Below are 25,425 nucleotides of genomic sequence, written 5' to 3' on the forward strand. Positions count from 1 at the left end.
TCTTGAGTCCTTTTACTTTTGCAGGCAGTTAGACCATGACAGTGCACAGCAATTTCAAAGTGCATGAGAGCCCCCATCATGGGCCGGCCACCTTCTTGGCAGCCAGTGTGGCACACCAGACATCAGATACGACAGAGGCCCAAGAAGCCAAAATCAAGTATTTGCAGGGATGGAGGTTACGACAGAGGAAGCTCTGAGACACTGGTGGTGTCTCACTTGATGTCTCCAGGGCAGTGTTACCCAGTATATTATCCATGGAATCCAGTTCTATGGGATTATCACAGATATCTTGCCCCATTACTACATCCCCTCCACAAAAAATTAAAATTAAAAAAAATACTGTTGCCAAATAGATAAGCAAACCACTCAGGTGAGCAAGTCAAATAGGTTTCTTACCGCAGACCTTCTCAGAACCTTTTAAGACGCTAACACACTGGAAGGTCTAAGACAGGGCTATTAGTATACATAATTCCCCCAAATTCATTTGATCACTCTGATGGTTAATTTTATGTGTCAACTTGACTGGGCCCTGAGGTGCCCAGATATTTAGTCAAACATTGTTCTGGGTGCTTCTGTGAGGGTGTTTCTGGATGACACTGACATTTTTTTTTAAAGATTTATTTATTTATTTATTTATTTATTTATTTATTTATTTATTTATTTATGAAAGACACAGAGGAGAGAGAGAGGCAGAGACACAGGCAGAGGAAGAAGCAGGCTCCACGCAGGGAGCCTGATGTGGGACTCGATCCCAGGACTCCAGGATCGCGCTCCGGGCCAAAGGCAGGCACCAAACCACTGAGCCACCCAAGGATTCCTGACACTAACATTTAAATTGGTAGACTTGGGGATGCCTGGGTGGCTCAGTGGTTGAGTGTTTGCCTTTGGCTCGAGGTATGATCCTTGGGGTCCTAGGATAGAGTCCTGCATCGGGCTCTCCATGGGGAGCCTGCTTCTCCCTCTGCCTATGTCTCTGCCTCTCTCTCTGTGTCTCTCATGAATAAATAAATAAGTTCTTTTAAAAATTAATTAATTAATAGACAGACTTGAAGGAAGCAGACTGCTCTCCCAAATGGGGGTGCGCCTTGTTGCATCTGCTGAAAGCCTACACAGAACAAAAAGGCCAACTCTGTCCCAAGTAAGAGAGAATTTCTCCTGCCTGACCCCCTTCCAGTTGGGACATTGGCTTTTTCCTGCCTTTGGATTCAAACTGAAACTCCACCTCCTCTGGGGTCTCAAGCCGGCTGGCCTCTGGCTCTATACCATTGGCTCTCCTGGGTTTAGGCCTTTGGACTTGCTGACTCACCTGCAGATCCTGGGACTTGTCAGCATGAGCGGATTCCTCAAAAATCTCCCTCTCGCTCTCTCTCTCTGTATACATGTACACACACACACTCACACACACTCATTCTATTTGCTGTTTCTCTGGGACCCTGACAAATTAACCACAGAAACCTCTCCACCCACCCCACCCCCAGAACACCTTGTAGGCCCTAAGTTCCATGTAGTCTTCAAGGGACACTGCCGTCAAGGGTGAGAATCTAAGAGGGCTGCAGGCCTCGGCCCCAACCGCTGCTCAGAAAACAGGGCTCCCACCCCCTGCCTAAACCTCAAGGTGCTCTCTGAGGTAATGTATCACTGGGGTCTCCATTCCTCATGGTCTCTTCATCTGAAATGTTCCAGGTGGAAAAAACAGAATGGGGATTCAGAAGGCATGCTCTTTCATGAATGAAACTCCCAGTCTGTCTGAGATTTTCCTTTCTTGTTCTCTTCGGCTTTGCCACCAGGAGGTTAGGGCTTTTCTCCTCTTGCTTCTCCCCTGTGAGTATCTGGGATGGTGGTGGTCTCAAGAGGACCCCAGACCTGAAGTGCAGGTGCCACAAGGGGACTGAGGGGCCTTTTTTCGCAGATGGGCAGCTGGCATCTCCCTGAATCCATGGAGGGTGAGGACAGCGCTCCACGTGGTACCCGGCCAAAGGGGTGAAGAAACAAAAGCCCTCTCTCTGCGACTTTGAATTCGCTGCCCTGTGAAGAGCATGAAGAGCAGGGCTCCACAGAAGGGGGGCATCCTGGGTGGACCGAGCCCCATCTTGTGGAAGCCTCTCCTTCTAGGACAGCAGGTGGGAAGGCTGGGTTCTCGTGTCTGCACTTTCCTTCCCCGGGTTCCCGGCAGAGCCTGTAGTTCTGGGTTCGGGGTTCTAAGCCAGGGGTTCCCATCTTTCAACTTCACAGGGCAAACTCTACTCTACTCAACACCACTGGATTTGGGAACCAATACAGGGTTGACTATTTTATCAAGTAAGAACATTAAAAAAAAAAAAAAAGAATCTAGTCTAACCATTATTTTAGAGAAGAAAAGCCATGTTAACACCCCAAGTGAGGGGCTCTTGGGTGGCTCAGTGGTTGAGCATCTGCCTTTGGCCCAGGTTGTGACCCTGGGTCCAGGGATCGAGTCCCTCATTGGGCTCCCTGCAGGGAGCCTGCTTCTCCCTCTGCCTATGTCTCTGCCTCTCTCTCTGTGTCTCTCATGAATAATAATAAAATCTTTTTAAAAACAAACAAACACCCCAAATGAGGAAGGCCATAATCTCAGAATAAAGGGCAGGGTCCTTCTGGAAGGCTCCCAGGGCCACTCTCACTTTCCTCCTTTTGCTCTCATTTCTGCAGACTTCAGACTGGCCAGTCGGTCCATCTGCCGCTGCTGAGTGTTCTCTGCCCCCAGGCGCTGCCCGTCTCCCCACGCTGTGTTCTCCGTTTGCCGTTTTCTTACTCAAAACTTGTAAATCTCTACCTTTTCTGGAACAGTTTCTCCGAGTGTTTTGCCAGAGGCAGAATGCCAGGGGATGGCAGTACAAGTAAAGGGGAAGTAAAGGGGAATTAAGTGCCCACTTTTAGGGTTCTCATTGCCAGGCTAATTCTCAAGAGTAAACAACATACCAGGCAAAAGGGGGGGAGTGTGTCCCTCTTCCTTTTTTTTTTTTTTTTAAGGTAGATAGAAATGTATTGAACACACCACAAGGGAGCAGTGGGCAGGACAGCAAAGGGGAGACAGTCTGCAATAGGGCATGTGTCCCTCTTCCCTTTTGCCTCCAGCTAGTCTCTTGAAAGCTCTGGCTCATTTGGCAGCTCTTGGCCAAAGCAGCAGCATGGGTTCTGCTGGGTTGTTTGCAGCTTTGGCTGGTAAGACAAGAAAGTTAGAGGTATCTTGCTGGGCCGTTACGTATTCTGCATGGAGCAGGGACTGAGCCTGACCCGTGGCGGCCACAGTTCCCCGGGTTCCCTGGGATGCCTACATGAGCTCCCACCAAGTTTGCTCCACGAAGTGATGGCAGCTGGTCAGGAGCAGTGGAGTGTGACTGTGACGTCGGGAGACCAATTGTGACCAACTGATATTTATATACCCTGGTGAGTGCTGTCCCCTTCAGCGTGGTCACCTTGAGCACCTCTCCCCAGCTCCCGGGATGCTGTCTTTGGTCAAAGCATTTCTGGAGCTCCTCTGGGGACCTGCCTTTGGAGCCAGATTATATGAGAAATAGAGTCCCATCTTCACTTCTCTTTGTAATCAAAAATCGCTTTGCTCAGCTTCATCACCCAATAATTCCCTACCCTTGTCTCCAAATGACCTTGGCGGTATTAAAATTAAATCCACCCTCAAAGGAAGAAGATTGGCCACCAGCGAGCCCATTCAGAGGTGATGCAGACTCCACCGGCCTACTGAGGAGGAGTGAGGGATGGAGTGCTCCTGGGACAGGCCTCCTGGGGGTCACATCTCACCCGTGTTGGACTAGAGTTCACCTAATCCTCACAGGTACCCAATGAGATGGGGTGCTATCATCCCCATCATGCAGATGAGAAAATGGAGGCTCAGGGGCTGAGTCACATGTCTATGATCACAGATTGACCAAAGGGGCCAGGCGAGGGCCTCAGACTCCACAATACAGAGCTTCTTGTCGGGTGGGTCACAGCACTTCAGCTATTTTTTTTTTTTAAGATTTTATTTATTTATTCATGAGAGACACAGAGAGAGAGAGAGAGGCAGAGACCCAGGCAGAGGGAGAATGAAGCTCAATGCAGGGAGCCCGACGTGGGACTCAATCCTGGGACTCCGAGGTCACGTCCTGGCTCAACCGGTGAGCCACCCAGGCATCCCGCGCTTTAGCTATTTAAACAAAGATAGGGATGCTGATGTTAAAAAGCTACCAGCCAGCCAGCAAATTATCCAGCCTCTTTCCCCTGTGCACAGCTTCGTCACCATCTCCTCCTAAATGGTCAGCTTCTGCTGTTTGGGCCCATTCGGAAAGGAGGGAGACTGAGGCTGGGATGGAGCCAGACATGCAAGGAGGGGCCTAGCGCTAGCTTCCACCTCAACTTCTGACTGTAGCAAGACACTAGGGGGCCGTAGGCTCTCCATTTACAAAATGAGAATTAAAATAATCCCTAACCCATCTATACAACTGAGTCCTTTCTATTTCCCCTACATCCCCTCCACAAAACAGCAGCGGCTGGACTGTACAAAAGGCAGAATGGCAGTGGTGAGACTGTGTGACTCTGATTGGATCCTGACCCCACTGTCAGCTGGCTGAGCAACCGCACAGCCTCTCTGTTCCCACATTTGTACAAATAAGTACAGAAGAGCTTCCACCTCCAAGGGGTGTCATGAGGACTCCGTGAGTACATGTAGCTGGCGCCTGGAAAAGCTAATTCTGAATGGGAAGCTGACACTACCATTCCCTGCCCCAGATGAATGCCCCCTTCCTGCCTTGGGTGGTGCCGCTGAGAGCTCTCTCCCCTGCAGCCACCTGCTAGATCTGCCAAGGCAGTAAGCGGCAAAGCAGAGACCACCCAGTCTCTTGACTGCCTTTGAACTCTGATGGGCATCAACAGTGGCAAAAAGAACCAAACAATTTCCAACAAAGAAAGAAAGGATATCGCGGGGAACCATCTGTCATCCACAAGTGTGTCCAGCAGAGAGGACTCGGAAGGCGGATCTGGGTTCAAATTCTGGTTTTGCCTTTTGTTAGCTCTGTGACTTTGGGGATGCCACTCAACAGCTCTGAATCCCTGTCTTTTCACCTAAAAATGAATTACATGTGCCTACTTTGTAGTACAGTTGAGATTCAAAGACCAAAAAAAATAGGTAGAAGCGTGCAGTGTGGAGCCTGGCACATAGTAAACATGCAGATGTGCATTGGCTATTAGGGTTACTGAGCCAATTTTCCAACATGTGCAAGCTGGTTTAGGAGGCCCTGCCCCGCTTTGGGAATATCAAAAGGGAAAAGTGAGGCAATGTCCGATGCAGCCCCTCTCAGGCCCAGTATCTGCTCCCCACTGATAGGAAATTCAGGGTCTTATTTGAGACAAGCAAAGTGTACAACAGAGAGCTCAATCCCCTGCCCAAGGCTGTAGCCTCCAAAGACTTCCAAACAGTCCCCCTTTCCACTTCCATACCTCTGGCGATGGACTCCTCACTACTCAGAGTGTTGTCTGCTTCTAATTCCAAATACCCAGGCTATCGAAGACCTTCCCTTTTGCACAAAAGTACTTTAGCCCAGATAACCCTATTTTGGAATTACTCTAAAGCCAGCAACCTCTGCCTTCTTTTTTTTTTTTAAGATTTTATTTATTTATTCATAAGAGACACACAGAGAGAGGCAGAGACATAGGCAGAGGGAGAAGCAGGCTCCCTGTGGGGACCCCAATGTGGGACTTGATTCCAGATCTCCAGGATCACGCCCTGAGCTGAAGGCAGACGCTCAACCACTGAGCCACCCAGGCATCCCAACCTCCGCCTTCTTAAAGAAAATACAGATCTGAGGCCAAAGCCAAGGGTCCTAGGGCCCAGGTCAAACTCTACACATTTGCTAGCACCCCAGATTGGGTACCTGACACCCTGGCTGTTTTGTGTGGTTACAGTTGGGTTGCAGAGAAGTAAATGCAGAGCAGGTAACGCCAGGAAGTTCTGCTGCCTGGCCTTGCCTGGGGGCAGGGTGGGGGGGACAGGCCTGCCCTGTGCGGTGAATAGGGTCCTGCCCTCTGGGAGGCCCCAGGTGGCCCCCTGCAAGCCCTCTCTCCCCGGCATCCATCCGACTGGAAGGTGCCAGGCCCCACACGCAGCCTCTGGAGTCTTGAGTCTTGAGTTTGCCTGTGACCTTGAATCTAAAAGCCCTGCCAAAGGAATAACAATGAGAAATGTCCCCAGACATACACAGCTCTCTTTGATGTGTCCCGACCTGGGGAATTGGTGTCAGAAGACACACAGAAAAGCCAGATGGTATTTTCCAGGGTCATGGTCCACCATGGAGAGAAGCCCAGGGCCCCCTTTCATGTCCTTTTCGAGAGTCGGTCGATGCCAGGGCGGCTGGGGGGGTGAGGGCGGGTGGGGAGGACAAGTGGCTGCGGAGACGCGAGATTAATGGCTTCCTAGGCAGGGGAGAAGCCGCCCACTTGCCCAGTCACGATCCCCCAGTGGCTCTGTGAGGCGTGAAGTGTAGGAAGACTGTGGTGGAGAGGCCCACCCTTGCCAAGCGGGCAGAGCCCCGGCCGCCCATCTGCTGTCCTCGCCAGCAGGCCCTGCGGCCCTGCCTGCCTGCGGGCTCCCCCCCTCCCGGGGGGTCTTTGGGGCTGCTTCTAGCACAGGTGCCACCTGGAGAGGTGCACAGTGCCCTCGAGGCGACAAGGGGAAGCAGGTGGGCAGGCAGCGGGGGCAAGGAGCCCGGCTTCTGGAAGGTCCTCTGTCCTGAGCACTCCCTTCCGAGTTTGCAGAGGGCCCCTCTTGTTTGGAAGTTTTTCTCAGGAGGGTCCGTTAGTTTGCTTGCATGCTTTGGCTTCCATAAACTTTTAATTAAAAGTCGTTTTCATCATAGAATACTTACTTGCAAACAATCAAAAGGGCAATGTCAAAAGTAAACATCTCAAAAGAAAAAAAAAAAAAAGTAAAAATCTCTCCCAATTCCAGCATCCTCAAGCAGATTCCCCAGAGGTAACTCAAAAGACGGCTTTGGCTGTCTCTTTCCAGAAGTTTTCAAGGCAGATGCCCAGCATTGGGAATTAAAAAAAAACAACAACAAAAAAAAAAAACCCACAAATGTGACTTTTCTACGCAGTTGGCCCTTGAACACCACGCGTTTGAACAGTGTGGGTCCACTCGTATACAAAACTTTTCAATAAACACAGTACAACACCATAAAATGTATTTTCTCTTCCTTGGGATTTTCTTATAACATTTTTCTTTTCTCTGCTTACTTTATTGTAAGAAAATAGTATACAATACGTATAGATGTATAAAATACGTGTTAGTTGACAGTTTATACTGTCAGTATACTGTCATGAGCAGGCTGTTAATAGTTAAGTTTGGGGGGAGTCAGGAGTTACACTTAGATCTTCTACTGCACAGTGGGGGGGTGCTGGTGCCCTCACCCCGAGGCTGTTGGAGGGTCAACTGTATATTTTGTTCAGCCACAACCTTTCCCCACTGAACTCTCTGCTGCCTGAATTTCCTGTCACTTCATGTGGACCTGGGAGGGCCTCTTCTTAATATCAAAACATTTGTTGATTCCCCCCCCGTATCATGATCTTAAGTCCCCTTATTCTTTGTTAGTTGGAAAAACACATAATGAACTCACAATTCAGTAATACCTTTAAATGGATTTGCATTTTTCCCTTCGATGACCACAGCAATGTTTCCAGAGATCGCTTGGGCCAGGGCCAACGGGGAGAGGGCCTGACGATACCCTCGTGTGAACATTTCATAAGAATGATTTGATCAGATCTTCCCACCACCCCAGAAGGGAACAGTTGGTAATCCGTTTTTCAGATGAGTCCAGCTGGGCACAGGGAGGTTAGGTGACTTGCCCAAGGCTACTTAGCAAGGGGGCAGGAGGAGCCAGGTGAATTCAGGCCTGTAGGACCATCAAAGGCCCACCCTGTCCACCACAACCACATGGCGCTCGTCTGTCCCCATGTGTCCACCTAGTGTGAGTCATGACGCAGGAGGCTCCCTCTCCCTCCTCCCCGGAGGCCTTCTCTAGCCTTGCCAGCTTGGTCACAGCTGTCAATATACACCCAATATCGCCAGACCCTGAAGACGAGCTCAGATAGAGGATGGCCAGTTAGGTGCTGACTGTAGACGTGAGCTACAGTAGCTGGAGTGCTGCCTGCGAGCGCCGCAGGATTGGCAGCAGGGCAGTGCACTCCTCTCTTCATCCAAGCAGGGGATGGGGCATCAGGAAGGCCAACATGAGCCAGACAGAGGACATGGTCTTGATTATCCCATGACTCAAATCTCCTACCCTCTCCTCCACACCCTCACCGGGAGAAGAGCTCCTGACCACGTGCAGGCACCGAGCACAGCCTAAGGAGAGGGAGGGGAGTGTGAAGGGGGCGCAGGCCTGCATCAGGAGACGTAGGGCAGAGGAACCAGGTGGAGGAGGAGGGAGGTCAACTTGTCCAGAATGACCAGGTCATCTTTCATCCTACCAGTTTCCATCCATTAAAAAACTCTTTCCATTCCTTGATATATATATTTTTAAACTCAAAATTGTTCCTGTCCGTCTGTCCAGCCCTCCTCTGGTTCTCTGTCTCCTACCATCTCGTGGCCTGGCCTGGGGCAGGCCCATGGCATGGCAGTGGAATGTGGAGTTGGGGATCTGTACTACTTAGTCCTGAGGCTCACACTTCCTAGTCCTCACAACCACGAGGCCAGGGAGGCCCTTGCGAAGCAGAGGGTCAAAGAGAATGGCCATCCAGAGAGCCAGGCAGTGGAGGACAAAGTGCTGGAGGGCAGGGGTGGGGGTGGGAGGCCAAAAGGCTGGGGCCCAGTCTTTCGTTCTACACATCCAGCCCAGGCTCAACCTGAGACAAGGCCTCACACACTCCGGGCTTTGCTTTACTACCTGTAAAATGAGAGCTTAGGTGCCAGTGAGCCTCGCGGGGCTCCCCCAGCCTCCACATTCTGCCTCCTTCCTCAGGGAAGCAGGAAGTCTCACACCCCAGCCAAGCAGGACTTTCAGAAGTTCCCAGAAAGAGAGACGGAGAGGTGTGGGGAGCCGCGAGAAGCTGTGTGCAGGTGCTTGGCTCACAGCGGGCATCTAGTCGATGTTAGCAATCACGACTGTTGTCCTTGGCAGGGGCAGAGGAATATACGGGCAAGGATGACAGAGGCAGAAACAGGGGGCGAGGAAGAAAGTACGATGGAGAAAAAGGAAAGAGGTGCAGAATCAGTGAGAAACTGGTTTAGCCTGGTGTGGCCAAGCCTACCTGTCCCGGGCACGATCTCTGGCCTCACCTGCACAGGCCAGGATCTAAAGTGTCCCCCAGGGCAAGACTGCACAGATAGATCCCTAGCCTGAGCCCACTGAGGCACCCTCAGATTCTCCCGCCCTCTGTGGGGAGGCTTCTGATTCGGCTCCTGCAGGTACCTGGGCACCTGCCGCCAGCCCAGTTCCTGCTGGGAAACCCTTCAGACTCACCCAGGTGCAGCAGCCCATACCTGGCCACACCCCCAACACAGACACCGTCCAGGGACCCCCCTCCTGGCCTGACCTCTGGTCCCACTGTGGACATGGCTGGGCTGCCACGGATCCCTAATTTCTTGGACTGCTCTTAGCCCAGGCAACTTTTTCTTTTGCACAATAAAGGTATTGCACACAATGTCTAGAGGTCATAAAATGTAAAAATTTTAAAACGCAGGTAAAGACCAAAGAAAGAGAGAGAGAGAGAGAGATCCACTCCCAGACCACATGTACCTATTTTTATTACTATTACCAGCAGGAAAAGTAGCTGGCCTAGTCTGAGGAGGTTACGAGGGGTAGGGGAGGGGTGAGCCAGGCTGAAGGCCACAAGCACACAGGGACAGGGACGTCTCACAGAGCCAAGTGGGAGGCGCTTCCCGGGGTGATGACAGCCTTTTTGCTGAGGGTTGCCTGTCCCTAGAGAGGGCAGGCAAGGTCCCTGACTGTGGCCCCACATCAAGCCTGCAGGGTCTCCTCCTGGGACCGCTCTGCTGGTCAGGTGTGGAGCTGAGGGGCTCAGGGTACAGGGGAGATGAATATCTCAATCCCCCTGTCCAGGCCTGCTAGATGTTGGCCACGGCACCACACAGACCAAAGCAGGGCTCTCTCTGCCACACGCAGGCAAGTGGCCTCTGGTGCGTCCCTGCCCCGTAGACCCACGCAGAGGCCCCCCGAGGTGCCGACCACAGGCCCCACGTCCCAGCTCCAACACACCAACCTCTCTCTAGCAGCTCCTCTCCACGAAGGCCAATGCCATCCAGGGCAGCTGACCCGGGCAGCAGTGAGGGGGTGCTGTACTCGGCTCTTCCTCCTTCCTTCCTGGGAAGGGGCCTCAGTCCAGCACAGCATGGACACTTCCAGATGCCCTGCCCTTTGCACAGCTGTCCTGTTAGAAGGACCTGGTGGCGGCCACCTGAGCCACATGCTCTTCTCAGGGGTGGTGCTCCTCTTTCCTGAGCCCTGGGTCAGCAGAGAGGTTTGGCTTGGGACCACATTAATGTGCCAAGAAGAGTGTCAGGAAACTTGGTCCTGAACCACAGGGGTCTGTGAGAGAAATAGCAGTTCCCTCCCCCTCCAGTCCCCTCCAAGTTGCCAAGCTCCAGCACAGCCCAGAATCTACTTTTGGAATCCAGGGACCAAGTGACCCTTCCCCTCCAATGTGGCCCTGCCGGCCAGGGCCCCCCGCTCGCCCACCTCCACGCCCACACATATCTGGCACATTAAGTCTGGCAGCGCAGGGTCCCAGTATGTCTCTGCTCCCGTGGGCATCCTGAATCAAGTGCAGCAGGAAGAGCAGAGCCTGGGTGTCCCTTCCTGCCTCTTGCCTGCTGGGAGCTGCGGGGGACTGACTGGGAACTATAGTTAAACAGAAAAGAAAGCTTTCTGAAGAGTTATCAAGCTCTAAATTCAGGCTGCAGGGGTGGTGCTGGGCAGACAGGAACAGCGGCCTATAGAGAACCAGGGTACGTGTTAGCCAGGGGTGCTGCTCCCACTATGAGTCAGGGCCTGGGGCTCCTCATCCCCCTCTAGGCCTTGAACCCCTTGGATACTCACCCTCTTTCCTCCCTGCTATGGGTGCCCTGGCATGAATTACGAAAACTAGGTTGAGACCTACCCCCTCAACCAGGCACTCTTTGTCAGTGAACAACATGTACAACTGTCCTGGTGGCCCACCAGCAATTCAGCCAATGCACAAAATTTTCTCAAGCTTTACCTTATATTTACTGAAAGCTCCTCCACCATTTCCAAGAGCATTTCTCTACAGACCAGGGATTCAAAGAATGAAATGAGACCTCAGTGACGAGACAAGCCTTCCAGTCTATAAAGCTGTGTAGACCTAGCCATTACCTGGTGTCTATAGGCTTGCAGTTCACTTACCATTGAAAGTGGGCTGGGCCGGCCCAGGAGCTGTGTGTGTCACTGAGTCACTGAGCTGGGCCTCCTGACCAGAGATCTGAGCCTGAATATGTTTCCAGGTAACTGCTGGGGCAATGCCCTCCTCCAGGACCCTGAGGAACCTGCAAGGAGGAGTCTAGGACAGCCCTAGTGCACTCCAGCCCTCTCCTGGGCCTCGGATGCCCTAGGAGCTACAGACTAGATGCTCTCAACACCCCAATTTCCTGTGGCATCCCCACAAACTACAGCACAGCCAATGCAGCCTCAACTCAAGCTGTTTCCAACTTGGGACACTAACTTGGGAATGGTCTAGATAGTCCCTCAACTCCCACTTGCCTTTGTGAGCATGGCTACACTCTCCAGTATTTCCGGGGAGAGGAGCTGCCCCTCACACGGTCTTTGGGACCCGCTGCAGCCCCTGCGGAGCCTCCCTTCACACTGAAGCTTGGCTGTTCTTGGCACCTGCTCCATCTCTCTCCTGACCTCACCTGTGCCGGCCTCACCTGTCGGCCACGTTGGCAGCTGCTGCAGACCCAGTTCCTCACGGGGTCTGGGGCACAAACCCCTCCTGGCTGGAGGCTTGAGCAAACCTCTCCGTCAGGGCCTCTTCCCCATGGAAAGAAAATTAGCGTTTTCTGCTCCCCTCTTTAGCAACAACAGTCAAATCCCTTGGGTAAGGGTCCAGCACGGGAAAGCAATCCCCTCACACCCCAGGCACATAGCTCACACTCCACTGTGAAGATTCTCAGATTCAGACAGAATTTGGATAGGGCTATGCCTGGATCAGGGAGGAAGAAATACTAAAGAGAGCCAAAGTGTGTAGGTACCTACTGTGTGCCAGTCTCTACTCTTAGCAGTTGACGTGGGTCAATTTTTCATCTTTACAGGAGTCCAACAAGGGGATCACTGTGGATGAGAAGTCTGAGGCTCAGAGATGAAGTCACTTATCCAGGGGCCCAGAGCTGAGAGGTCTGGCAGCTAGGCGGGCGGGGGTGGGGGTGGTGGTAAATACCTGCCTACTGGCTGGAAAAGGGGACCAATTTGTAGCATCTGCCAATTTCCATGGTGTCCGTACTGCCCTCAGAGCCAGCTGCAAGCCACCCATGTGACGCCACTGACATGGCACTACTGTGAAGACACAGTCAGTAATGACCCATCACATGGCATCTCCACTGTGCAGATCTGTTAGATGCAAATTTACTTCAAGAACGCAAAAGGTAGCAAAATATTAGGGAGTAATGAGTTTTGAGTACTTATTACCTTTGTCGCTCATACAATGTATTTGGCTGCAAGTTTATATAATTTCTTTTTTTTTTTAATTTATTTTTTCATGAGAGACACAAACACACACACACACACACAGAGGCAGAGACACAGGCAGAGGGAGAAGCAGGCTCCTCTCAGGGAGGTCGACGCAGGACTCCATCCCAGGACACCAGGGATGATGCCCTGAGCCAAAGGCAGACGCTCAACCACTGAGTCACCCAGATGTCCCCATATAATTTCATTTTTAGTAACAGTTGTGTTTGACGATCAGCTTACAAAATTCCTGTAAATGTTAATGATCCCCTCTCCCAAGCCACTGGCTCTCCCAGGCCAGTTTGAGCTGGCTCCAGCACCCCACTGGGGCCAGGGCTTAAGACTCAGTCTGCGGCCAGAGCCTTTCCTCCTAACCACTATATGTGCTGCCCCAAAGAAGGGCATGGATGCCCATCCAGCCGGCCAGATCTGCTCCAGTGATCAGCCAGGCCACGGACCCACAGAACTGGGCCCCGCCTGGCCACTTTTCCCATGGCCTTCTACTTGTTCCTCATGCCCCAGAATTCCCCTTCATCCACCTCGGATCACCCTACGTCAGCTCCACCAACATGCATCAAGCACCTACTCTGTACCAGGCAGGTGCTGTCATAGGCAACACAGACACACAGATGAGCTTTTACTCCCAGGGCTTATGATCCAGGGGGGAGAGATGCATTCAAATCCAGCAGATTACGACCCAGTGCGGGGCCGGGACCCGTCTGCAGCTGGAAGGAGAGAGTTCAACTGCCCCAGGAGGGCTCAGGGCTGGCCCCACCAGAGGGGAATACATGAGCAGGGTTGAAAGGATAAACAGAAGTCTCTGCCAGGCAGACTGGGGGCTGGAGAGTAAGTAAGCGACAGTACGAATAGGGAAGACGAGATTGAGGTGTATATTTAGGTAAAATCTGTCCATCTGGGGCAGGCGTTGGTCAATGAGGAGAGAGAGCAGAACCAAAGCGATGCCCTTTATCTTGGCTGGGTGCCCCTGCATCAAGGGAGGGAGAGAGATTAAGGAGGATATGGGGAGAAGTAGGTTTGAGGGCAATGCTGGAATGCTCTTTTGCAGGTGCTGGTGTGTGGTACCCCCAGGTGCCCAGGCTGGACCCAACTGTCCATCACTGAGATTCCAGACCTAGGGGTTGGAGGGCCAGTGGTGGACAGAACAAGGGGAAGGCATGAGATTAGAGGATTAAGCAACCAAATGCATTAGGACACACTTAGAGGGAGGCATGAGGTGGATCAGACCATCAGGGACCCCTGAGGGTTGGCCATGGGCCCTGGGAGATTGATATTAAGAGGACCGAAAGCTCCTTTCTGCAGCCTTTCCCTGTGCTGGGCTGAGGGGGGAAGAGGGACCTAATCCCCAGGGCCAATTCTTCCAAGACATGGAGCCCAATTTTCCCCTTCTACCTCCACCCTACACTTTACTCACGTGTCAGGCCCACATGGGTAAGAAGGGGTGTTCTGGAGCTGGAACTAGAGAGCTGAAATTCTAGACACAAATGACACATAACATAGTGAGGAGTGCAGGCACGCAACCAGGTTGCTTCTGAGTAAATCCCAGCTTGGCCAGCTGTGTGACCTGAGGCAAGTGACCTAATGTCTCTGTTCCCTAGTTTCCCTACCAGTAAACTGAGGAGGGCAATAGGATCTCCTTCACAGGGCTGTTGTGAAGGGCAGTAAGTTAACAGTACATCAAATATTCTTAGGACAAGGCCCAGCACATAGTAAGTGCTTAACAAATTGCGATGACTGCTACTATCACTAGTATTACAATTGCCCGCCTCTGATCTGACAGTTTGTTTTTGGCTCCCTCATCTCCACCAAAACTTTTCTTCCAGCAAACCCTACAATGATTCTCCAGGGAGTTAGGTGTCTTGGAGAAGAGAATCTGAATATGAGTATCAGGCTCTGAAGGAGTGCCGGCCCCATTGCTTCTGCGTATCCAGCAGCTGGAGGGCTTTCCTCACGCTGAATGAGGCTTGAGCCTTTCCAGCCTGTTCGGAGGCCAGGCAAGCCACAGACATAGCGAGTGTGTTGTGCATGTGTGCATGTGCAGGTGTGCACGCACGTGTGGATGTGTTGGGCGGGGCAGCACCTCACTAGGAGGCAGCTGCGCGCTGAAGAGCCTGAAGCACGGCTCCGAAAGGCAGGAGCAAAACCAGAGCTGCTTCCTGACGCTGAAGTCAGGGGCTCACTCCTCCGGAAGTTTCTGCAGGCTCACCCTGTGGGAGCCTCCACACTCCCTCCTGCCCTGGGAAGGCTCCGTAGTGGGACTGTCACCCAGGAGGTGCAGTGCCACCGAGGGCCTGTAGGGGGCTCTAGAGCTCTTCCATTTCCTCTACTCTGGGCTGCGAGGGTAGCACGCTTAAAACAATGGTTGTGTTTACCCAGGCTCTGGGACTGTGCTGCTCTGAGAGGCAAAAGCATCTGGGGTTCGTTCATCCCCCCACTGGGGAGCCCCAGTCTCTCCATGTTTCCAGTTGGCTGTTTCAGGTGCAACCCATTGTCCTCCCTAAACCACTTGATGCTCATTTGGGCGGTCTCCCCACCCCCGCCCCCATCACCACCACCCCCCAGCCTCATAGGAGGCTGGCTCCAAAGGGTCAGCCTCCTGCCCTTGTGTGGGAAGGTAGCAAGAGACCTCAGCTTTTGGCCTCCCAGGTGCAGCGAGGGGAGCTTCCAGTTGCCAGGAGCTCAGGTCCTAGCCGTCCAGGCCCTTGACCTGCTCCTCATGCAAAGGCGTGTTTCCAAAAGGACTCTGCTTACCCTGCTCTGCCCCCTAAAGCAAAGTTCAGTAGCTCTGAGCTGCTATGTTAGGAGACCTCATTGGGCAGATTTACTTACCTGATTGCAATTGTACCGATATAGCTGGATGACAGGAAACACTTGTACCCACTAACTTCTAAGGATGTGGCCAACCTAACAAGTTAGTGTGGGCAAAAAAGTCATTTAAAAGACAATCTGAAAAACAACTAAACACATAATTGTTCTCTTGGACTTTGTCAAAAGCAGAAAAAATAAAGAAGATGTAGTTCTTAATCAGACCGACTTAAGAAAAACACCTATGATTGCATTGCCAGATTTGGCAAATATTGCACGGGCCATAACCCTAAAAAATAATTTGTTGTTTATCCAAAGTCCAAATTTAACTGGGTGTCTTGTATTTTATTGGGCAACTCTACCTACAGGGTGGAAGATACAGAGATTCATTCAGAGAATAGTTCCTATTCATCATCCCAGGCCCACATCATAATTCCTTCTCTAATCTCCTTGTGTTACATATGGAAACCCAAGCCACATTGATCGCATTAAATGAAGTAATCAGTTCACGCACCCCAATCTCACTGCTGAGGAGGACTATCATTGTAAGGTTATGTCAAAGGAATGAAAAGTAACTTCCAAAAGATGACATCAAAAAATTAGTGAGAGCCTGGAACCTTTAAGACACCCACTACTTGCCCAGCACTTTTGAATTACCTCTGTTTACTCCTCACAACAACCCTGGGAGGGAGATACCATTAATAGAAAGTAAAAAGAGAATCTACAAGTCTTAATTTCTCTAGTTCTGGCAAAGGCATGTAAATTTCTGGTCAATTACTTTCCAGGGAAAGGAAGGGGAGGGAAACCAAAAAGACCCCATCGCATTCATGGAGGGGCTTATTCCTAGGCAATGCCAGCAGTGTTGCTGTTTGGTTATGTGCCACTTACACAGGAAACCGTCTTAATTTCAATGAATTATCACAGGTTATGGGACTGTGGGAGAGAAGTGGGTGGGAAACCCATAATAGTCCTCAGCAAGTTGGCCTTACAACTGAGAAAGATGTGCTACACCTTGGGATAATAAATAGCTCATTTGCTGTGAAGAAAGGCACGCGCAAGCTACTCCGAACACTCGGTGACAATGACACGCAGATTCCAAATGTTCTCTGTAAGAAAAAACACCCTTTCTCCTAATCCTTCTTAAACTCAACAAGACTGATTGGTTTTTATTATTCATGAATTAATTTTTTACTCAGCGTCCAGCAAGGGAATTGAAGCTGTAACGTTTCTCACCGATTGAGGGGAAAAGGCAGCTCTTGACCTGAGCGGCACAGCCAGACTCTTGCCGGGATTCCTTAGGGGTAGGATGTTTTGTTTGTTAAATCAGTTAATAATCAATTAATAACCCAAAGCCCAGAGCTTTGGGTCTGGTTTGTTTTGTTTAGGGAGAGAGAAAAAAAAAATTGAGTAAGGACACAAGTAAGAATATTAAAGTAAAAAAAAAAAAAAAAAAAAAAAACCCAGAGCCAGCCGCGGGACTCTGGTTTATTAGGCACTCCCTATTATATTAGGCTGGTGTATTAGGCTGTCTCCTCTTTCCAAGGCACACATACAAAAAAAAAAAAAAAAGGAAAGGGAGAGGACATAACAAAGGCAGCGCCTACTTCAAAAGTAACGCACAGATGAGCAGAGTGTGCAGATGAGCTGGTCCGGGTCTGGGAGTGAGCACGAGGAGTCACAAGAGGGGTCACAGGGATCCAGCGGGTCAGCTCCCTGGTGCCCTCCCTCTAATCTCTGCCTCCAGAGGGCAGGTCCAGGTGCCCAGGAGCAGGGAGAGACAGCCTCCAAGAAACTGAATGGCCAGGAAGGCGATCAAGGGTGGCGAGGTGACTCTGCCTCTTTCCACACAGTCCTTTTCCCATCTATTCACACGTGCCAAGCCATAACCCCCCTTGTCCTCTGTGTGCCTTTGGTCTAAAACCTCTCCCGAGGTTGCCGCCAGAAGAACTGAGGAAGGTGGGGGGACCGAGAGGCAGAGCATGGCATGGACCTCAGAAGCTCGTGGCAGTGGGGTCAGACCTGACACCGCATCCCTTACAAGAAACAGAAACATTTCTCCCTCCCTAGTTCAAAGGCAACACACCCAGCATTTCTCAGGGGGGCCGTGTGCCTAACACCCTATTCTCTTCTACCCGTCTGCTCATATTTCAGAGACCAGGCAGCTTTAACTCCTGAATGAATGTAGACGTGCAAACCTGAAGCCTTTGCATATTTTTGTTTGCAGCAAAACATTTATGTTCGGGGGAGGGGGGGACAGTGGGGGCAAGACACAGCAAGCCTCACCGGGTTACTATGAGAAAAACCCGTTATGAGAATTGCTGTGCGCTTTTGGGGAAGAAAAAGCTGCAAGCTGTTATTACCGTTGTCATAATTATTGCAACCATCGCATTATTGCTATTATTTCTGTAAAAGCGGTGTTGTTTCTGGCAAAGCTTGTTAGCTTGACTGCTTAGGTAGACAATGTCAACACACCCAAGAGACAGATGACAAAGAGTGAGGCGAAAAGGAAGGGATAAATACCGCACTCTGCATGTGTGCTGAGGGGATGTTTCACCATCAAAAGGGAATGTTTTCTGCTGATCGATTACGGAGGCAAAAACAAAAGCATACGCCAGCTCATTCACTCTGCATCGCTAAGATACCAAACTCCAGCTCAAAGCGCTGGGCAGTGAGATGAGATGAGAGACAGAAAAATTGGTTTTGAATAAAGTTTAGAGCTTCCTGATACCCTCACCCACACCTCCAGTCCCTATCGCCTTGTTCTCAGGCAACAGACACCTCTACCCTGGGGGATCTTCGGGTGAACAGGGGGTCTGTGACCCTTCCTGCTGTCTCCCCCAAAACATGGGAGCAGGAGACATGTTAAGGGGTTAAGGTGGGTTAAGGGTATTGATGGCTGAATCAGAACAGGGTGGACAACAGGCATTCCGCTTTGGGACTCCCCCTGACTAATCAGGTTCAGCACCTCCAAACTGCAGGAACATACCCACACACTCCCTGTGTGCACACACGCAAGCGGACACACACATTCACGCAGGTAGACAGACACACAGATCCTACATTCCTTCCTCCGAAACACATAAAATCACAGAGCGATAAAAGGACATGAGCAGACCAGAGCAAACTGGAATGAAAATAGAGGGGAAAAAGAATTAAAGACAAAGGAACATGTTACATGATAAGACATGAGAGAGATCATGCCTAAAACACCAGCTTTCGCATCCTCCACCCTGCCCCACAGCCCTGCATTTGTTCTTTGCCCTTCGGAAACCAAGAACACATGAAAAGACCTGCGAGGCTCACAATTCCCTTTCCAGGGATCTTTTTAAAACTACAAACCCGGTGAAAATACCTAAAACGCAAATCAAAATAAATATCACAAAATGTTAAAAAATTAACAAGAAAAAAATGATTTATGAATTCAAGTTAATTCAAGCAATTAAAAAAAAAAGAAGAGCCAAGTCAAAAATTACACTTAGCACAGAAAAGTTGACTTCAATTGGGCACTTCATATTCGTGCAATTTTCAATGCAGTGTTTCAGTAAACACGGACAGCCAGGCGTGCGGCTGACCACTGCCGTCACTGGCACAAGAGGACCCTGATACAGTTTTAAATGAAAATTGATCACATTTGAAATCAGAAGATAAAAACAAAACCTTGTCGGAGTTTGTTTAACTGCCTTTTGACCTCTGGATGAAATGACATTGAAAATAAAATAACATTATCCAGAAAACCATTCCCAGAAAAAAAGGCTCAATCCCAGGGATGCTAAATGACAATATTGAATAGAATATTTTAAAGTCCTAAGGAACAGAAGAGAGAAATTTAGAGAGAGAATGAGAGTGAGTGAGTGAGAGAGAGAGAGAGAGAGAGGAATTTCTTTGGGACTAAAATATGTATAGTTAAAAAGCACAGCAAAATGATGATAAACAAATGAATGGCTCTGACCCCCAGGAAAACTTTTGTTTGGGGTTTGTTTTTACTCAAGCTCACAGAACTCTGAATTTAAGACATTTAGCCAATAGATTTTTTTCACCTTGTCCAATTCCATACTGAAAATCCCATGTGCACACTAATGGGTATGATTTTCCTCGATTTAGAAAAACATTTGATTCATTAGGCTATCAGTGCTTTGTGGCTATCTGCAGGAAGAGAAGGGGAAGTTGGGAACCTGGAACAGAACTGCCCAAATGCTCCTTTGAGTGTGGCCAGTCTGTTATTCCAGAGAAGGACAGCACTGCCTTTCCACCCTCTCTGGAGTCTCCCCACCTCACCCGGGGCCGGAAAACTGAAGACAGGATCTTAAGAAAGAGTGAACTCCTCCAGCTGCAGGGACAGCCGCCCTTGGGTTCTATGGAGTTGCCTTTCACTCCATGGAAAAACCCCAAGGCTTGGCAGCCCCCACTGGAATGTGGCCACAGCCTGACCTCAGCCCAGGCAAGGGGTACAGTGGCAGGCAGCAGGGGCTGTGTTTCAAGAGCAGAGCCCCTTGCCCCCTGTTACTCCCATCTTCATGGGGAATTCCACCGTAACACACACTTTCACATATGCACACAGTGGAAGCTCTTCTAGGAACGGACGCAGCCTTCGATATTTTGGGGTTCAGCGCTATCTTCTACAAGAGAAGCATTGACAGCAACAGGAAAGGGCCTGACACTCCTGTAAGCCATTGCTTATAAAAAAGGTGCAGTTAAGATCCTTTCTATTCTAATCCTGATCCGTACAGAAAGGTGATCTAGATGGGCAAGTACCAAAAAAGGCCGTGTGGCTCCCTGTCTCCCTACTGGTCTGGTTTTCCGATGTCTTTTGTCAGATGATGGGCTGGGGGTCTCTGGGCCAAACTAAAACCCGTGCCCTCACTTATGGCCTGGCTCCCCACATGGCCCGAGCAGGCCCGGCCGTGGCTGTCCAGTTCTGTGGAATGCCCAAGCAGAAAAGGAGAGCCAGCAGGCAGTCACCTCTCCCCTGCCCACTGAGTGCCAGGAACACTGCTGAAAGTCACCACGTGTCCCCTTTGCAGCCCTGCTTCCTCCCACAAAGCCCCCAGAGCCACCGACCAGCGTGGACCCAAAGTCTTCCGAGCACATCTTGCTAGTATGGTCAGGAAAGTGAGGGAGAGAATGTTCCAGAGCGGTTCACTATACAGGGTCATGCTTGTCACAAGAGGCAAGGATCACTTGCCCGGTGGCCTTGGGAGGAAATAACCCCGCAACTAGGGACCTTCCCCAGTCATTGCCTTGACTTCCCTTCTGAGGAAGGGGTCTGGCTCTGCCACCAGTTACCCAGGATGCTCTGCCATTATCAGTGAAAGGTCAGCGGCCCCACCAGAAGGAAGGGACAGGCTGGCCCGGTTAGGGTTAATCCACCCGGCCAGCCATCACAGGGGTCACCGTGATACGCAGAGAAGTTGAGCATCCCAGTCCCCCAGAGCTGGTCTGCTAATTACATTTGCAATTATAAACACCACAACCTCCCTGCACAGAGACCAGACCACACCAACCAATGGGGCCACCAGGATATAATCCCACCCCAGGCCACCCCAGCCAGACAGGGGACACCAGCACCAACCACTGAAGCCTGTGGGCCCCTCCTCCGCCGAATGGCCAGGAATATGACAGTTCCCAGGAGGTATGAGGCCACAGGGACTGGGAAAGGGAAACTCACCGGAGCCGAAGTCCAGTCAGGGGTCATCAGCACTTGCTTTTACAAAGACATATGATTATGCCTAGAAATCGGCAAATGGCAGGACACAGGCTCAGATTCGTTGGGTCCCTGCCGGTCCCCAGGTTGCACCCTCGAGGGCATCCTGGCACAGTGTGTTGACTCTCCAGGCCCAGCTCCCTCGTTGGCCGCACACCCTCTAGGATTGAGAGTGGCTGCACAGGACACCAGGGGTGGAATGCTCAAGCCGTGCCGGTGTCTCCCACAGGAACATTCAGTCAAGAGCCACCAGACCCCCAGACAAGCTCCCAGTGGAGCTGTGAGTTGTTCTGGCAGATTCTGTGCAGAACTTCCCCGCCCCCCAACCCAGGTCCAGCCCTCAAAGGGTCTCTCACTTGGGGAGGGGGAGGGATGGACAGAGACCTATGCTGGCAGGTAGGTGTGGGAAGGTGACAGCTTGGGGGGTTCAGGTGTTCAGGGCTGGACATCGCTTGGAAGGAGTAGGTTATGGTCTAAGTGATGCTGTTCCTTCCCCTGAAGATTGAACCACAAATAATTTCAGTCATGTTAAGGAAGCCACTTCAGGCATCTGGGAAGACAAGTTCTAGAGAAGGGCACTGCAGGACTGCGTCAAAAGCGTCCTGTGTCTTGTGTAACTGCTTGACTGTCTTCTGAATTGTTTCCTGAATCGGCAGGTTCCCACAGCTAACTCCACGGCCCACCCCGACGCACACACCGTCTGGCTCTCCCTCACACACCCTGTCCTGTGGCCTGCCCGACTCCCGCAGATCTTTCCAGTGCCAAGCGCTCCAAAGACACACGGCATTTTGCAGAGGACCAAAGAGAAGGAGACAAACGTTTTCCATGAGTTTAGATTATCTTTAAAAAAAAAAAAAAAAACATTTGGCCAAAGGTACAGTGATCAGGAACTCAAACACTCCAAAGTTACAAGGGCCCCCGAAGGGAGGACGGGAGGCACCCCAAGAAGGTAGGGGTGGACCACAAAACACGAAATCTCTATCACGGCCACCTCCCTGGCACCTCCCCAAAAGGTCCCCTCTGTCCCTCCTCTCACAGCCTAAATGGAATATTTATTGATTACTCCCAATCAGGAGAATGAAAAGGTTCCTGTTTGGTGGGCCAAGGTGTTTCCTCATCTCTCTCTATCTTTTACGAAACATCTTTTCATAGTTCCTGATTGTTGGTATAATAGAGGACTGTTTCTAACACGGAGTTGGAAACTAATAAGCTCCAAGAGGAAATTTCCAGTTGATGTCAGGATCTCACTGAGCTGGAAAGGGCCTTCCCTGGGACTGGGGCCCTCCAAGCTGACCCGTTTCCTCCTAGCTCATTGCCTTGGGGCACGAACAAGTCCAGCCTCCCATCACCCCATCCTCTTCTGCGGCAGCCCACACCTCCAGAAGGGTGGCAGGCACATAAAGGTTTATTTCCTAGAGCCCCTCCCTTGGAAAACCAAGACTAATGTCCTCATTCTGATTTATTTTTAAATGTACCATTAAAAATTAATTTCCCCTTTGTTTTTCTCTGGGTCACTGATTCTGAATTACCATGTGGCATTTCTTCCTACGTGTGAACCCACATATTTTTCCTTCAGGACAGTTTGTTCTTTGTTTCTTTAACCACAGCAAAGTGGTCATCGGACGGATGGACAGAGGGTAGGTGAGGCAGCCCCCCCCACCCCCTCTCCCTTGGTTTTGCCGACACCGAGAGGTCTCCAGCTGGTCGCGTCCCGGACACATTTGTACACAGGCACACGCAGGCCAGCACACTCACTCCTACCCTGGCTGATTATATATGTACATAAAATATTGATTAGAAATGGTAATGGAGTCACCTACAGGATTGGCTACAGGAAAATGAAAATGAAGGAGAGAAAGGTATGAAGGTATGATGCATCTGTGTGGGGTGCGTGTGTGCGCGTGTGTGCACATGCGTGTGTGTTAATTTCTCACCTGGGATAGTGAGAATAACACTAAAGCATCAAAAAAAATGTTCCCTGTGTGTTAGCAAGTGAGAAGAGGGCTAGAGAGTTCTTTCTGGCTGAGCTGTGGTCCCTGTGCTCTTGGCTTTTCTCAAGTCCAGGAATGTCAACTAAGCCACATGGGTGGAAACTGTGTGTAGAGAGCACAGGAACCCACTCATGTCTATGTTCCCCCAGAACAATCATCACCAAGGGTAATGGATGGTTCCTCCTCCTGTCCTTCCAACAAACCAAAGAATGCAGTCTCCCCGGTTTGGTACTTTGCTACCAAGGGCTCTAAAGCTACATGTCGTGAAGCCCCCCACGGTGGGGGGGGCAGCGGTGGATAGGGGCTGAGGTCAGAAAGACGCCTCCCCCACACTCCAGCCTCTGACCTCCACACACGCTCGTCCTTGGAAATTCTGCACCCCTGCACCACAGCAGATGCAAACCCTCACCGGGAGGCGCACATCTCTGCACGGGACCAGCTCCCCAAAGCTGCTGCCGTCCAGCATGTCCTGCCCGGGCTTTTGAGAAATGGGATCTCACAGGGACGCTTAGTTCCTCCGAAGAGTTGGCGGGTATAATTCTGGCTTTTCCTGTGTCCTGTGGAGTGAGAAGTGAATTCTTTGCAAAGAAACCCGGGAGGCTAGAGAATTCAAAGCACTGTCAGGCTTACTTCACAAATGATTTCCACTTCAGACCCTTCCCAGACACCCAGGACCTCGGCCCCGTCGTTCCCCTTTGGCTGCTTCCCTGACATTCCCTCTTTGCCCATATTTCTCCTCAAACTCAAGCCAGGGTTGCCGTCACCTCGATGGATTACCCAGCTGCTAAATCCTCCATCTCTCCTTGCTTTTCTGGTCAACATAACCCAAGGATGTACTTCCCCCATACGAATTTTCATATTTATTGGCTGTGACGCGAGCCAGGGACAAATACATAGATATCTCAAGCTCGGCTAAAGAAGTCACCTCTGAAGAGAGGGAGCCTAAATAATTTAAATATCCAATATTTGTGGTACTTGCTAATGTTAATGTGAGAAAATGCCCCCACAAGCATCCAACACGGTTCCCAGCCCCATGCACCCACCCGCCCGGAGGCTTCGTAGGCGGCACCCGCTTCCCTGCTTAGTTAGGAGGAGCACCGCGGGGCACTACCCCGGTCCCCACCCCACCCCCACCTGCCACAGTAGCCGGGATCAGCGTAACCTTTAAAAGAGAACGAAAAGGCACTTTTCAGGCTGATGGCAAGCTGAATTCATTATAATTAAAGATTCCCCTTATCGCCCATCCCAAGTCCTATCCTCCTTCCGACACTCTGGCGGCGCCCAAAGGACCCTCTGCCCCGGGGAAATCCGAAAACTACAACCAAAGAGGTCAGCGCGGAGGCTGGGGCATCGGGTCATCGGCAGGAGCCGCTGCCGTGAAGTTGCCTCCGCTCTCGCGCGGGGTCCACCGGGGCGGAGGCAGTCTGTGCAGCCAGGAGGGGTTTAAGCACACTTGCTGGAACCCCACATTATCCAGAGCGTTTATTTCAGGGATGTCGTGGTTCCTTGGGGGGGGGGGGGTAGGGTACCAAAATGAAAGGATGGTGGAGCCAGCACTGACTTTGGTAGTTTAGTTCTGCTTCAGGAAAAAGGGGGAAAAAAAACAAAAAGAGGAAGAAGAGCACGAAGTTAAGCAGGTCCGGGAGACCCGGGGTTTCCCTTTTCTTACCCCTGCAAGCCTTCCGAGCGTCCCCTCCGCGCGCGCGCCGGCACACGGACGCGGGACCCAGCCCCGAGCGCGGCGGCACGCGGGGAGCCGGCGGGGAAAGCGAGGCGGGTCCCCGAGCAGGTGCGGCGACGCGCGCGGGGGCCCCTCGCCGGGGAAACCGCGGGGGGCCCGGGCAGGACCCCGGGGAGCCCGGGCTGGACGCGCCGGGCGCGGGATCGGTTCTCCACTTTCCCCCGTGTGAGCGCCCGGCGCGCCGCCGGACCCCACCACCCGCGGGGCCTGGGAGTCGAGGTCCCGCAGCTCCCGCCGCCGCCGCCCACGCCCACGGCGCTCGGACAACCCGGGGCTCCCGCGCCGCGAGCGCTACGGTGCCCCGGGGGGCGCGGACACCACCCCGCCAGGTCCGCCGCACGCAGCCTCCCCAAAGCCGGGAGCCAACTTGGCCTCCGCCCGCAGCCCCGCTCCGGCGGCCCCCCCCCCCCGCCCCGGCGGCATGCGGGGCCCCCTGGCGGGGCGTGCGGAGCGCGCTGCGCCCGG

General features: G+C 51.7%; 1 protein-coding gene across 1 annotated transcript in view; it reads right to left on the reverse strand.

Annotated features, from left to right (window-relative positions):
- The window catches only part of ESRRB (estrogen related receptor beta), a 108,533-nt gene that overhangs the window by 82,408 nt on the left and 700 nt on the right, over window positions 1-25,425 (reverse strand). The window lies entirely within an intron of this gene.

Source organism: Nyctereutes procyonoides, unplaced genomic scaffold (assembly GCF_905146905.1).
Source record: "Nyctereutes procyonoides isolate TBG_1078 unplaced genomic scaffold, NYPRO_anot_genome, whole genome shotgun sequence".
NCBI lineage: Eukaryota > Metazoa > Chordata > Mammalia > Carnivora > Canidae > Nyctereutes > Nyctereutes procyonoides.